Raw genomic sequence first — 15,805 nt, 5'->3', positions numbered from 1 at the left:
AAGGAATATTTTTAAATATACTGTATTTGAGTAACATTATCTGATATTAAAATGCTTATATATATAAAATGTTTATATTTCATATTAAAATGCTTACATAGAATGCTAGATTCCCACTTTTAGTAACCTTAGGAGACGTCACTTCAACGAGATAAACAATTAGTTTCTTCTTTTGATAGTCAGGAATTCAGCCTAGCCAGCTAAGTTAAGAGAGGTCCTCCTAACATATATATTTAGATGTTTTTTTTGAAGAGATTCATCATGTTTCAGAAAAAAAGGCTATCTCTGTAGTGTTTTACAGTTTGCAAAGTGAATTGATTCACACTATAAATGACAAATACTATTTTTTTTTTGCTTTCTATGAGATAGGAACTGTGTTTAGTACCCTACTTACATTTAATTTAATCTTTGCAGCAATGTTATATGCAATACTTTACTATTATCTTCATTTTGACAGAGGTTACATTACTTATTCAGGATTACATAGTAAGAGAGCAGAATGACTAGATTTCAAACCTAGGTCTATTTTTGCATGGCTTCCAACCTATTCTCTTAATCACTCTGCAACAGCTTAGATAACATACACTTTCAATTTCAAGCCTCTAAGAATTTATTTACTTTGTTTTCTGCATTTAATTCCTTTCATCCTTTTCTATCTCGGAAAATCTCACACATCTTTCATCTTATAGTTGTGAGCTTACTATATTCGTATGTATTCTCATAGCACTGTTTTTAATGTTAAAATGGTTATTTCACTTTGTGCCCTCTATTATATTGCAAGCTCTGCAAGGGCTAATTATGCCTTATTTATCTTTGTTTTCCCTTTATCTGTGTACAGGGCTTTGAAATTTTTATATTTTCAATTAAAGGACTAACAAAATGGCTTTCCCTTCATCTGCAATAATAAGATTCATGCTTACCTTTATCCTACTGTTTCAGAAGAAGAGGAATTCTTCTGTGGCTTAACTCTCGATGCTATTAAACCCTCAGCAATCTTTACTTTTTACTCTAGTCAGTAAACATAAATAAGAATTATATTACTGTAGCTTGTATCTCAAGTTCTTTGGCTCTCACATAAGTAGAAATTAACATCAGGCCAAAGAGACATTTTTCTCAGGGAAGATTTAATAGGCTTGTGGCTTAATCAAAGCAAGGGAGCAGTTTATGGCAAAAGTATCTCGGTGCTAGCTCCCTGAGGCTCAACTCTTGTCATTTTAGAAGCTGAGGCAGAAAATGAAATAATGTACAAGCATGTTTAGGCAAAATTTTCTTTGTGTTTGCACAATGGGGCATCATGCTCTGACATACATTGCATGATCAGAAAATGATGGATAAGCCCTGCCTTTGTTGGAGATGTTAGTATTAAAATGATATTATAATGAGGAAAAAATCAGTGAAAGGTCAGTGTAGGAGCCTGTCTTGTCTTCAGCAGACTGGATCTAGTCCAGTTCTTATCGAGAATGCCAGAGCCTCACTCACCTTGAAAGATGGTCAGGTTCTTATCAGGAATGCTAGTTTCTCACTTTTAGTAACCTTGGGAGACATCACTTCAAGGAGATAAACAAGTAGTTTCTTCTTTTGATAGTTAGGAATTCAGCCTAGTCAGCTATGTTAGGAGAGGTCCTCCTTCTGCTATGTGACTTGGGTCAGCTTATTAAGGGAGACAGGAAGGTAGGGGAGAGAATATGCCTTGATATGTGAGGCTCATGGGGTCTTGATTACCATGTCTGTGGTCTACCGGGGCTGAATCCCTTCCCTATACTGTCTCATTTCTATCATCTTCTAAAAACTTAAACCATTAAACTGCTTAAGCTGCTATACTGTCTCTGTTCTTTTCTTAAGTAGCAGTCTATTTTTTCAGTTCTTATCTCCTCACCTATTACAATTTAGCTATTGGCCTAACTGCTTTTTTGACTTGGGTCACACTGAACTCCTTATTAACAAACTTAAGGGCTTCTTTTTTATTTGCATATCAAAAATAATTTAGGACCTCCATTTACATCGTATTGTGTTTCTTTCTGATCATTTATCTATGAAAAAATATATAAACACGCACACGTGTACACATGCACACACACAAATATGCCTGTACATAGATATATATAAAAAACTTGGGCTTGTGATAGATTGTTTTATTCAAAATTTATGCTGCCCTTTTCTATTAGGGTCCCTCCCAAAGGAAGAATTAAATATTTCCACCTTGCTGACTTCAGATTTGGCCAAATGTTTTATTTTGCCCAATGGAATGTGAGCAAAAGTGGCATTTCTGAGAGGGTGTTTTAAGAGACACCACATGGTCTTCCCAGCCTCTCTTTTCCTTTGGCCTTGAGACTGACATAGAAGTTGCTTCTTTAGCCTAGATTCCTGGAGATGACAAGAAGTAGGGTAGAAACCAGTCTATAATTGACATGTAATGTGGTTGAGAAATAAACTTCTCTTGTAATCCACTAAGATCTGGGGTTCTTACTACAGTATAATTTAGTCTAAACTCATTGATATCAGGATTTATTGTACACATAAATTTATATTGTTTAATAAAAACACATTATGTTTATATTTTATAAAATATGAATACAGAAAACTACAAAAAGGGTAAGAATAGCCTACAAACCCATGTCTCAGAGTTTACTGTTTTTCCATCTGCTTTCCAACTTTCCATATACTCAGATTGGACTAATAGTTATAGAGATAATACCTTTAGGTGTTCTTCTTCTATTTAAAAAGTGTCCACTTTTATTGCATTGTCTATACTATTGTTACTTTTTGGAAATTTCTTTGGTGTTTTTTCTAATGCTGTAAAATATAGTCAGTATTTATGAATGTACATGAGGTCATAAAATGAAGGTACAATTATAATCTATAGACTGATTATCTAGCTAATGATGAATGCTAATTATACATACATATATACATTATCATGTTAAATTACACTTTTTTTTTTTTTTTTTTTTTTTTTTTTGGAGACAGAGTCTTGTTCTGTCGCCCAGGCTGGAGTGCAGTGGTGTGATCTCGGCTCACTGCAAGCTCTGCCTCCCGGGTTCATGCCATTCTCCTGCCTCAGCCTCCCGAGTAGCTGGGACCACAGGCACCCACCATCATGCCTGGTTAATTTTTTGTCTTTTTAGTAGAGACGGAGTTTCACTGTGTTAGCCAGGATGGTCTTGATCTTCTGACCTCATGATCCACCCGCCTCGGCCTCCCAAAGTGCTGGGATTACAGGCATAAGCCAGCATGCCTGGCCTAAATTACACTTTTATACACATTTTAAGAATGTAAGTAATACATACAAATGTAAAGGAAAATGTTGATGGAATTCTAGAGCTTACATCCCAGAATAACTTTTATCTATTTTGGGCGTGTATCACTTCATATGGCTCCTTTATGAAAAAAAAAAAAAAACAAAAAGAACCATAGTCAGATACACTTACACATACCAAGAACGATAAAGAAAGAATACCTTTGAAAAAATGCCATATTAGTTACTTTAAACTTTAATGTACATATTATATTTGAATTTATCAGAAAAATAATTTGAAATTGGAATTGCAGAATTATTAAACTTAAGATAGATATTTCTTTACAAAACATTTAATAGTTCTTGAAAGAGTTTAGATTCTAAGGTGAAGAAAACAGACTGAAAAACATTTTGAAGAGGGAGGAAAGTTGTAGGTACCAGTGTAGTTTCTTTTAATTAAGCTTTTTATTTTGAGATTATTGTAGGTTCACATGCAGTTGTAAGAAATAATATAGAGAGATCCCATGTATCCTTTATTAAGTTTCCCCCCATGGTCACATCTTACAAATTGTAGAATAATATCACAATCAGGATTTTGACATTGACACAATTAAGATACAGAACAGTTCCGTCTCCATAAAGATTCCTCATGTTGCCCTTTTATAGCCACATCCACCTCCCTCCCTCACCCCTGGCAATCATTAACATGTTCTCCATTTCTATAATTTTGCCATTTCAAGAATGTTATATAGATGGATTCATACACTATGTAACCTTTTGTGACTGGCTTTGTTCCTTGGAGATTTATCCAAGTTGTTAGTCCAACCTGAGTGTGTAGAAAGTTGGAAAGCAGATAGAAAAATGTAAATAATTTTTTTAGTTTTTTTGCCAAGTAGTATTCTGTGGTATGGATGTTCCGCAGTTTAAGAGTTTGCCCAGTCAAGGGTACCTAGTTGTTTCTAGTTTTGAGCTATTATAAATAAAGCTGTTATGAACACCAGTGTACAGGTTTTCGTGTGAACCTGTTTTCATTTTTCTGAAACAACTAATGGTATGGCAGTTGCATATTAGTTTCATAAGCAACTGCCAAACTATTTTCCAAAGTGGTGGTACCATTTTACATTACCATAAGCAATGTATAAATGATCCAGTTTCTCTGCATCCTTGCCAGCAGCAACTTGCTATTTTTGTTTTAGTTATTCTTGTAGATTTGTAGTCATAATTCATTGTGGTTCTAATTTGCATTTTCTGCTGTTGAACAGTGTATTAGTGTATTCTCATGCTGCTAATAAAGACATACCTGAGACTGGGTAATTTATAAAGAAAAGAGGTTTAATTGACTCATAGTTCCTCAGGGCTGGGGAGGCCTTAGGAAACTTACAATTATGGTGGAAGGGGAAGCAAACACATCCTTCACATGGCAGCAGGAAGGAGAATGAGTGCCAAGCAAAGGGGTGAAAGCCCCTTATAAAACCATCAGATCTTGTGAGAACTCACTATCATGAGAACAGCAGCATGGGAGCATGGGGTTAACCAACCTTATGATTCAGTTACCTCCCACTGGGTACCCTCCCACTGGGTACCCTCCCACAACATGTGGGGATAATGGGAACTACAATTCAAGATGAGATTTGTATCTGTGTTTTTATTTTTAACTAATTTTCTAATTAGACTTGTTTTTACCTGTTGAATTTTGAGAATTCTTTATATAATGTAATTATTAGTCCTCTGTCAGAGGACTTAGTCCATTTGTGTTGCTATAACAGAATACTTGAGACTGAGTAATTTATAAAGAACAGAAATGTATTTTTCTCACAGTTCTGGAAAATGGGAAGTTCAAGATCAAGGTGCCAGCATCTGGTGAGGGTCTTTTTGTGGCATCCTCCAGAGGGAGAAATGCCCTGTCTTCATATGGTGGAAGGCAAAAAGGCAAAGAATAAAAAGAGGGCCAAACACACCTTTTTATGATGGGATTCCTGCCACCCATAAGGGCAGAGCCCTCATGGCCCTGTCACCTTCCAAATGTCCTACCTCCTAACACTGCCACAATGACAACCAAATTTCATCATGAGTTTTGGAGGTTACAAACATTCAAACCATAGCATCAGATATGTGGTTTGCCAGTGTATGCTCCCAGTCTATAGCTTGCCTTTTTATTCTAGCAGTTTTTTTGCAGAACAAAAGTTTTTAATCTTGATAAATTTTAATTTTTCAGTTTTTCCTTTTACGGATTGTACTTTTGATCCCAAGTCTAAGAACTCTTTGCCTAGCCCTAGATCCCAAAGACTTTGTCCTGTGTCTTTTTGTAAAAACTTTAGAATTTTATTTTTTATACTTTATGTCTTTGATCCATTTTGAGTTAATTGTTACATAAAGCGTGAAGTTCAGTTTTTTGCCTATGGATCTCAGATTGCTCTATCACTAGCTGTTGAAAAGACTACTTTATCTCCATTGAATTACTTTCAAACTTTTGTCAAAAACTAGTTAGGCGTGTTCTTATGGATCTATTTCTATGGTCTTTATTCTGTTCCACTGATCTATGTGTCTCTTCACCAATATCACTGCCATGATTATAGTAAGCCTTAATATCAAGTAAAATGATTCTCCTCCTTAATTTTTCTCTGTCAAGATTGTTTTGGATGTTTTAGTGCCTGTTACTTTCCATCTATTTTAGAATAAATTTGTTTATCTTTACAAAAAAACCTTGCTGGGATTTTGATAGAAAATTTGTTAAACCTATAGATCACAGTTTGAGGAAAATTGACATATTTGTTGAGTTTTCAAATCTATAGCATGGTATTTTTCTCCATTTGTTACATATTTGATTTCTTTCATAAGCATTTCACAATTTTCATTATATAGCCTCTGAACCTGTTTTGTTAAATGTATATCTATTTCATTTCCTTTTTTGTAATTGAAAAAAATAGAAATTTATTCTTTTTATTAATTTTTAATTGACAAATAGTAATTGTGTGCATTTATGAGGTGCAATGTGACATGTTGATATACGTACATGTACATTGTAGAAGATTCAATCAGGCTAATTAACATGTCTATGACCTTACCAGCTTATCATTTTTTTGTGGTGAGAACTTTAAAAATTTTTTAACAATTTTGAAATACACAATATCTTATTATTAGTGGTGGTCATCATGCAGTGCAATAGATTGTGTTTTTAATTTTGTTTCCTATATGCTCATCATTAGTGTATAGAAACATGGTTGATTTTTGTGTTTATTTTGTATCCTGTGCCCGTGCTAAACCTATTTATTAGCTTGTTTTTATTCTTTGTGATTTTCTATGCAGACATTTGTCATCTGCAGGATGACTGGAAAGGATAAAACACTAATATTAATAAATACAATAATAATAATTATATTTTATTTTATCTTTTCCATACAGTGTGATTTAATTTCTATTTATTTATTTATTTATGTATTTATTTATTTATTTATTTTTGAGACGATGTCTTGCTGTGTCACCAGGCTGGAGTGCAGTGACGTGATCTTGGCTCACTGCAACCTCCACCATCCGGGTAATTCTCCTGCCTTAGCCTCCCGAGTAATTGGGACGACAGGCACATGCCACCATGCGCAGCTAATTTTTGTCTTTGTAGTAGAGACAGGGTTTCACCATGTTGTCCAGGATGGTTTCGATCTCTTGACCTTGTGATCTGCCTGCCTCGGCCTCCCAAAGTGCTGGCATTACAGGCATGAGTCACCATGCCTGGCCTTTATTTCTTTTTCTTGACTTATTGCAGTGAGTGACTAGAACTTCCAGCACCATGTTGTAGACATTATAATAAGTGGTGAGAACATACGTGCTTGCAGTATTGATAAATGTAGGGAGAAAACATTTAATTTTTGAATCAAGTATGATGTTAGCTATATATTTTTTTCTAGATTTAAAAAATCAAGTTGATGCAATCTCCTTGTACTAATTTAATTAGAGTTTTTAAAAATCATGAATTGGCACTTGATTTTATCAGATGCTTTCTCTGCATTGATTGATATTATCATATGATTTTTCTTTTTAGCTTGTTGATATGGTGAATTACCTTAGTTGATTTCTGAATGCTATTCCCTAGAATAAATCCCATTTGGTGTATGACATATACATATGGAGAATATGTTTCATTTACCTTTTGTATTTTTTGTTTCAATTTCATTTAGCTATGCTCTGATCTTTGTGATTTCTTTTCTTCTGCTGAATTTGTGTTTGGTTTGTTCTTGTTCCTCTGGTTCCTTGAGGTGTGTCCTTAGATTGTCTCTTTGTGCTCTTTCAGACTTTTTGACGTAGGCGTTTAATGCTATGAACTTTCCTCTTAGTACTGCTTTTGCTGTATTTCAGAGGCATTGATAGGCTGTGTCACTATTATTGTTTAGTTCAAAGAATTTTAAAATTTCCATCTTGATTTCATCGTTGACCCAAAGATTATTCAGGAGCAGATTATTTAATTTCCATGTATTTGCCTGGTTTTGAGAGTTTCTTCTGGAGTTGATTTCCAATTTTATTCCACTGTGGTCTGAGAGAGTACTTGATATAATTTCAGTGTTCTTAAATTCATTGAGACTTGTTTTGTGGCCTTTCATATGGTCTGTCTTGGAGAATGTTCCATGTGGTGATGAATAGAATGTATATTCTACAGTTGTTAGGTAGAATGTTCTGTAAATACCTGTTAAGTGCATCTGTTCCAGGGTATAGTTTAAGTCCATTTTTTCTTAAATGATTTTCTGTCTCGTTGATTTTCTGTCTTGATGACCTGTCTAGTGCTGCCAGTAAAGTATTGAAGTCCCCCACTATTATTTGTGTTGCTATGTGTCTAATTTTTTTTTTTTTTTTTGTGACTGTGTCTCACCCTTTTGCCCAGGCTGGAGTGCAGTGGCACAATTTCGCCTCACTGAAACCTTCACCTCCCAGGTTCAAGAGATTCTTCTGCATCAGCCTCCCGAGTAGAGTAGCTGAGATTACAGGCACCTGGCACAATGCCCAGCTAATTTTTGTATTTTTTTAGTAGAGACAGAGTTTTGCCATGTTGGCCAGGCTGGTCTCGAACTCCTGACCTCAGGTGATCCGGCCTGCCTCAGCCTCCCAAAGTGTTGGGATTACTGGTGTGATCCACCACGCCCAGCCTGTCTATCTCATTTTTAAGGTCTGGTAGTCATTGTTTTATAAATTTGGGAGCTCCAGTGTTAGGTGCATATATTTTTAGGTCTGTGATATTTTCCTGTTAAATAAGTCCTTTTATCATTATGTAATGTCTCTTTTTGTCTTTTTAAACTGTTGTTGCTTTAAAGTCTGTTTTGTCTGATATAAGAATAACTACTCTTGCCTGCTTTTGGTGTCCATTTGCATGGAATATCTTTTTCCACCTCTTTACTTTAAGTTTATGTGAGTCCTTATGTGTTAGGTGAGTCTGTTAAAGACAGCAGATACTTGGTTGGTGAATTCTTATACATTCTGCTATTCTGTATCTTTTAAGTGGAGCATTTAGGCCATTTACATTCAACATTAGTATTGAAATGTGAGGTACTCTTCCATTCATTGTGCTATTTGTTGCCTGAATCCTTGATTTTTTTTCATTATGTTATTGTTTTATAGGCCTTGTGAGATTTATGCTTTAAGGAAGTTCTATTTTGGTGTATTTTTGGGTTTTGTTTCAATATGTAGAGCTCTTTATAGCAGTTATTGTAGTGCTAGGTTGGTAGTGGTGAATTCTCTCAGCATTTGTTTGTCTGAAAAAGACTTTATCTTTTCTTCATTTTTGAAGCTTAGTTACACTGGATACAAAATTATTGGCTGATAATTATTTTGTTTAAGGAGCCTAAAGATAAGACCCCAGTCCCTACTAGCTTGTAAGGTTTCTGCTGAGAAGTCTGCTGTTAATCCGATCGGTTTTCCTTTATTGGTTAGCTTGATGCTTTTGCCTCAAAGCTCTTTAGATTCTTTCCTCCATCTCGACTTTAGATAATTTGATGACTATGTGCCTAGATTATGATCTTTTGCAATGAATTTCCTGGGTATTCTTCGAACCTCTTGTATTTGGATGCCTAGATCTCTAGCATAGGAAGTTTTCCTTGATTATTCTCTCAAATAAATTTTCCAAAGTCTTAGATTTCTCTTCTTCCTCAGGAACACCAATTTTTCTTAGGTTTGTTTGTTTAACATAATCCCAAGCTTCTTGGAGGCTTTGTTCATTTTTTAAAAGTATTTTTTCTTTTTTGTTTCTTTTTTATTATACTTTAAGTTCTGGGATACATGTGCAGAATGTGCAGGTTTGTTACATAGGTATACATGTGCCATGGTGGTTTGCTGCACAACCCGTCATCTACATTAGGTTTTTCTCCTAATACTATCCCTCCCCTTGCCCCCAACCCCCTGACAGACCCCAGTGTATGATGTTCCCCTCCCTGTGCGCATATGTTCTCATTGTTCAGCTTCCACTTATGAGTGAGAACATGTGGTGTTTGGTTTTCTGTTTCTGTGTTAGTTTGCTGAGAATGATGGTTTCCAGCTTCATCCATGTTCCTGTAAAGGACATGAACTCATTCTTTTTTATGGCTGCATAGTATTCCATGGTGTATATGTGCCACATTTTCTTTATCCAGTCTATCATTGATGGGCATTTGGGTTGGTTCCAAGTCTTTGCTATTGTGAATAGTGCTGCAATAAACATATGTGTGCATGTGTCTTTATAATAGAATGATTTATAATCCTTTGGGTATATACCCAGTAATGGGATTGCTGGGTCAAATGGTATTTCTCGTTCTAGATCCTTGAGGAATCACCACACTGTCTTCCACAATAGTTGAACTAATTTACACTCCCCAACAGTGTAAAAGCATTCCTATTTCTCCACATCCTCTCCAGCATCTGTTGTTTCCTGACTTTTTAATGATTGCCATTCTAACTCGTGTGAGATGGTATCTCCTTGTGGTTTTGATTTGCATTTCTCTAATGATCAGTGATGATGATCTTTTTTTTTCATGTTTGTTGGCTGCATAAATGTCTTCTTTTGAGAAGTGTCTGTTCATATCCTTTGTCCACTTTTTGATGAGATTGTTTTTTTCTTGTAAATTTGTTTAAGTTCCTGTAGATTCTGGATACTAGCCCTTTGTCAGATGGATAGATTGCAAAATTTTTCTCCCATTCTGTAGGTTGCCTGTTCACTCTGATGATAGTTTCTTTTGCTGTTCAGAAGCTCTTTCATTTAATTAGATCCTATTTGTCTATTTTGGCTTTCATTGCAATTGTTTTTGGTGTTTTAGTTATGAAGTCTTTGCTCATGTGTATATCCTGAATGGTATTGTCTAGGTTTTCTTCTAGGGTTTTTAATGGGTTTAGGTCTTAAGTTTAAGTCTTTAATCCATCTTGAGTTAATTTTTTTATAAGGTGTAAGGAAGGGGCCCAGTTTCAGTTTTCTGCATATGGCTAGCCAGTTTTCCCAACACCATTTATTAAATAGGGAATCCTTTCTCCATTTCTTGTTTTTGTCAGGTTTGTTAAAGATCAGATGGTTGCAGATGTGTGCATTATTTCTGAGGCCTCTGTTCTGTTCCATAGGTCTATATATCTGTTTTGATACCAGTATCATGCTGTTTTGGTTACTGTAGCCTTGTAGTATAGTTTGGAGTCAGGTAACGTGATGCCTCCCGCATTGTTCTTTTTGCTTAGGATTGTTTTGGCTATACAGGCTCTTTTTTGGTTCTATATGAAATTTAAAGTAGTTTTTTCTAATATGGTGAAGAAAGTCAATGGTAGCTTGATATGGGGATAGCATTGAATCTGTAAATTACTTTGGGCAATATGGCCATTTTCATGATATTGATTCTTCCTATCCATGAGCATGGAATGTTTTTCCATTTGTTTGTGTCCTCTCTTATTTCCTTAAGCAGTGGTTTGTAGTTCTCCTTGAAGAGGTCCTTCACATCCTAGTAAGTTGTATTCCTAGGTATTTTATTCTCTTTGTAGCAATTATGAATGGGAGTTCACTCATGATTTGGCTCTCTGTTGTCTGTTATTGGTGTATAGGAATGCTTGTGATTTTTGCACATTGATTTTGCATCCTGAGACTTTGCTGAAGTTGCTTATCAGCTTAAGGAGTTTTTGGGCTGAGATGATAGGGGTTTCTAAATATACCATCGTGTCATCTGCAGAGACAATTTGACTTCCTCTCTTCCTATTTGAATGAACTTTATTTGTTTCTCTTGCCTGATTGCCCTGGCCAGAACTTCCCATACTATGTTGAATAGGAGTGGTAAGAGAGGGCATCCTTGTCTTGTGCTGGTTTTCAAAGGGAATGCTTCCAGGTTTGGCCCATTCAGTATGATATTGGCTATGGGTTTGTCATAATCAGCTCTTATTATTTTAAGATATGTTCCATCACTACCTAGTTTATTGAGTGTTTTTAGCATGAAGGGGTGTTGAATTTTATCAAAGGCCTTTTCTGCATTTATTAAGATAATCATGTGGTTTTTACATGGTTCTGTTTATGTGATGGATTATGTTTATTGATTTGCATATGTTGAACCAGCCTTACCACCAAGGGATGAAGCCAACTTGATCGTGGTGGATAAGCTTTTTGATGTGCTGCTGGATTCGGTTTGCCAGTATTTTATTGAGGATTATCACATTGATGTTCATCAGGGATATTGGCCCGAAATTTTCTATTTTTGTTGTATCTCTGCCAGGTTTGGTATCAGGATGATGCTGGCCTCATAAACTGAGTTAGGGAGGAGTCTTTCTTTCTCTGTTTGGAATAATTTCAGAAGGAATGGTACTGGCTCCTCTTTGTACCTCTGGTAGAATTCGGCTGTGAATCCATCTGGTCCTGGGCTTTTTTTGGTTCATAGGCTATTAATTACTGCCTCAATTTCAGAACTTGTTATTGGTCTATTCAGGGATTTGACTTCTTCCTTGTTTAGTCTTGGGAGGGTGTATGTGTCCAGGAATTTATCCATTTCTTCTAGATTTTCTAGTTTATTTGTGTAGAAGTGTTTATAGTATTCTCTGATGGTAGTTTGTATTTCTGTGGGATCAGTGGTGATATCCCCTTTATTATTTTTTATTGTGTCTATTTGATTCTTCTCTCTTTTCTTTTTTATTAGTCTGGCTAGCAGTATCTATTTTGTTAATCTTTTAAAAATGCCAGGTCCTGCATTCATTGATTTTTTGAAGGGTTTTTCGTGTCTTGGTGTCCTTCAGTTCTGCTCTGATCTTAGTTATTTCTTGTCTTCTGCCAGCTTTTGAATTTGTTTGCTTTTGCTTCTCTAGTTCTTTTAATTGTGATGTTACGGTGTTGATTTTAGATGTTTCCCACTTTCTGATGTGGGCATTTAGTGCTATAAATTTCCCTATAAACACTGCTTTAGCTGTGTCCCAGAGCTTCTGGTACATTGCGTCTTTGTTCTCATTGGTTTTAAAGAACTTATTTATTTCTGCCTTAATTTTGTTACTTACCCAGTAGTCATTCAGGAGCAGGTCGTTTAGTTTTCACGTACTTGTGTGTTTTTGAGTGAGATCCTTTTTTTTTTTTTTTTTTTTTTAAGATGGAGTCTCAGTCTGCTACCAAGGCTGGAGTGCAGTGGTGCCATCTTGACTCACTGCAACCTGTGCCTCCCAGATTCGAGTGATTCTCCTGTGTCAGCCTCCCAAGTAGCTGGGACTACAGGCATGTGCCAGCATGCCTGGCTAATTTTTGTACTTTTTGTAGAGACGGGTTTTTACCATGTTGGCCAGGTTGGTGTTGAACTTCTGACCTCAGGTGATTGGCCTTCCTCGGCCTCCCAGAGTGCTGGGATTACAGGCGTGAGCCACTGTGCTCAGCCTTGAGTGAGTTTCTTAATCCTGAGTTCTAATTTCATTGCAGTGTGGTCTGAGAGACTGTTTATAATGATTTCCGTTCTTTTGCATTTGCTGAGGAGTGTTTTACTTCCAATTATGTGGTCAGTTTTAGAATAAGTGCTATGTGGTGCTGAGAAGAATGTATATTCTGTTGCTTTGGGGTGGAGAGTTCTGTACATTTCTATTAGATCCGTTTGGTCCAGAGCTGAGTTCAAGTCATGAATATCCTTGTTAATTTTCTGTCTCATTGATCTGTCTAATATTAACAGTGAAGTTTTAAAGTCTCCCACTATTATTGTGTGGGAGTCTAAGTCTCTTTGTAGGTCTCTTAAAACTTGCTTTATGAATCTGGGTGCTCTTGTATTGGGTGCATATATTTAGGATAGTTAGCTCTTCTTGTTGCATTGATCCCTTTACCATTATGTAATGCCCTTCTTGTCTTTTTTGATCTTTGTTGGTTTAAAGTCTGTTTTATCAGAGACTAGGATTGCAACCTCTGCTTTTTTGTTTGTTTGTTTACTTTCCATTTGCTTGGTAAATATTCCTCCATCCCTTTATTTTGAGCCTATGTATGTCTTTGCACGTGAGATGGGTCTCCTGAATACAGCACACTGATCGGTCTTGACTCTTTGTCCAATGTGCCAGTCTGTGTCCTTTAACTGGGACATTTAGCTCATTTACATTTAAGGTTAATATTGTTATGTGTGAATTTGATCCTGTCATTATGATGCTAACTGGTTATTTTACCCTTTAGTTGATGCAGTTTCTTCATAGTGTTGATGGTCTTTACATTTTAGTATGTTTTTGCAGTGGCTGGTACCGGTTTTTCCTTTCCATAATTAGTGCTTCCTTCAGAAGCTCTTGTAAGGCAGGCCTGGTGGTGACAACATCCCTCATCATTGCTTGTCTGTAAAGGATTTTATTTATCCTTCACTTATAAAGGTTAATTTAGCTGGATATGAAATTCTGGGTTGAAGATTCTTTTCTTTAAGCATGTTGAATACTGGCCCCCCACTCTCTTCTGGCTTGTAGGGTTTCTGCAGAGAGATCCACTGTTAATGTGATGGGCTTCCCTTTGTGGGTAACCTGACCTTTTTCTCTGGCTGCCCTTAAGATTTTTTTCCTTCATTTCAACCTTGGTGAATCTGACAATTATATGTCTTGGGGTTGTTCTTCTCAAGGAGTATCTTTGTGGTGTTCTCTGTATTTCCTGAATTTGAATGTTGGCCTGTCTTGCTAGATTGGGGAATTTCTCCTGGATAATATCTTGAAGTATGTTTTCCAACTTGGTTCTGTTCTCCCTGTCACTTTCAGGTACACCAAACAAATGTCGGTTTGGTCTTTTCACGTAGTCCCATATTTCTTGGAGTCTTTGTTTGTTCCTTTTCATTCCTTTTCTCTAATCTTGTCTTCACACTTTATTTTATTAAGTTGATCTTCAGTCTCTGATATCCTTTCTTCCTCTTGATTAATTTGGCTATTGATGCTTGTGTGTGTTTCATGAAGTTCTCATGCTGTGTTTTTCAGCTCTATCAGGTCATTTATGTTCTCTAAACTGGTTATTCTATTTACCAGTTCCTGTAACCTTTTATCAAGGTTCTTAGCTCCTTTGCATTGGGTTAGAACATGCTTTTTTAGCTTGGAGGAGTTTGTTATTACCCACCATCTGAAGCCTACTCTGTCAATTCATCAAACTCATTCTCCATCCAGTTTTGTTTCCTTGCTGGTGAGGAGTTGTGATCATTTGGAGGAGAAGAAGCATTCTGGTTTTTTGAATTTTCAGCCTTTTTGCTCTGGTTTTTGCTCATCTTCATGAATTTATCTATTTTTGGTCTTTGATGTTGGAGACCTTCAGTTGGGGTTTTTGCATGGGCATCCTTTTGGTTGATGTTGATGCTATTGCTTTCTGTTTGTTAGTTTTACTTCTAATAGTCAGGTACCTCTTCTGTAGGTCTGCTGGAGTTTGCTGGGGGTGTACTCCAGACCCTGTTTACTTGGGTATCACCAGCGGAGGCTGCAGAACAGCAAATATTGCTGCCTGCTCCATCCTCTGGAAGCTTCATCCCAGAGGGGCACCTGCCAGATACCAGCTGGAGTTTTCCTATATGAGGTTTCTGTCAGTCCCTGGGAAGTGTCTCCCAGACAGGAGGCACAGGGTTCAGGGACCCACTTGAGGAGGCATTCTATCCCTTAGCAGAGCTGAGCACTGTGCTGGGAGATCCTCTGCTCTCTTCAGAGCTGTCAGGCAGGAACATTTAAGTCTGCCGAAGCTGCACCCACAGGTGTTCCTTCCCCCAGGTGCTTTGTTCCAGGGAGCTGGGAGTTTTATCTATAAGCCCCTGACTGGGGCTGCTGCCTTTCTTTCAGAGATGCCTCGCCCAGAGAGGAGGAATCTAGAGAGGCGGTCTGGCTATAGCGGCTTTGCCATGCTGCAGTGGGCTCTGCTCAGTTTGAACTTCCCAGTGGCTTTGTTTACACTGTGTGGGGAAAACCACCTGCTGAAGCCTCAGTAATGATGGACTCCCCTCCCCCACACCCAACAAGCTCAAGCATCCCAGGTTGACTTCAGACTGCTGTTTTGGCAGCGAGAATTTCAAGCCAGTGAATTTTAGCTTGTTGGGCTCCATGGGGGTGGGATCCACTGAGCAAGACTACTTGGCTCCCTGGCTTCAGCCCCTTTTCCAGGGGAGTGAACGGTTCTGTCTCATTGGAGTTTCAGGCGCAACC

At 37.0% G+C, this 15,805-nt stretch overlaps 1 protein-coding gene across 6 annotated transcripts in view; it reads left to right on the top strand.

Annotated features, from left to right (window-relative positions):
* Window positions 1-15,805, top strand: part of LOC105479144 (synaptonemal complex protein 1) — a 127,901-nt gene that overhangs the window by 83,997 nt on the left and 28,099 nt on the right. The window lies entirely within an intron of this gene.

Source organism: Macaca nemestrina, chromosome 1, assembly GCF_043159975.1.
Source record: "Macaca nemestrina isolate mMacNem1 chromosome 1, mMacNem.hap1, whole genome shotgun sequence".
NCBI lineage: Eukaryota > Metazoa > Chordata > Mammalia > Primates > Cercopithecidae > Macaca > Macaca nemestrina.
Note: the sequence above shows the minus strand (reverse complement) of the source record. Positions and strands in the feature narration are given on the sequence as shown.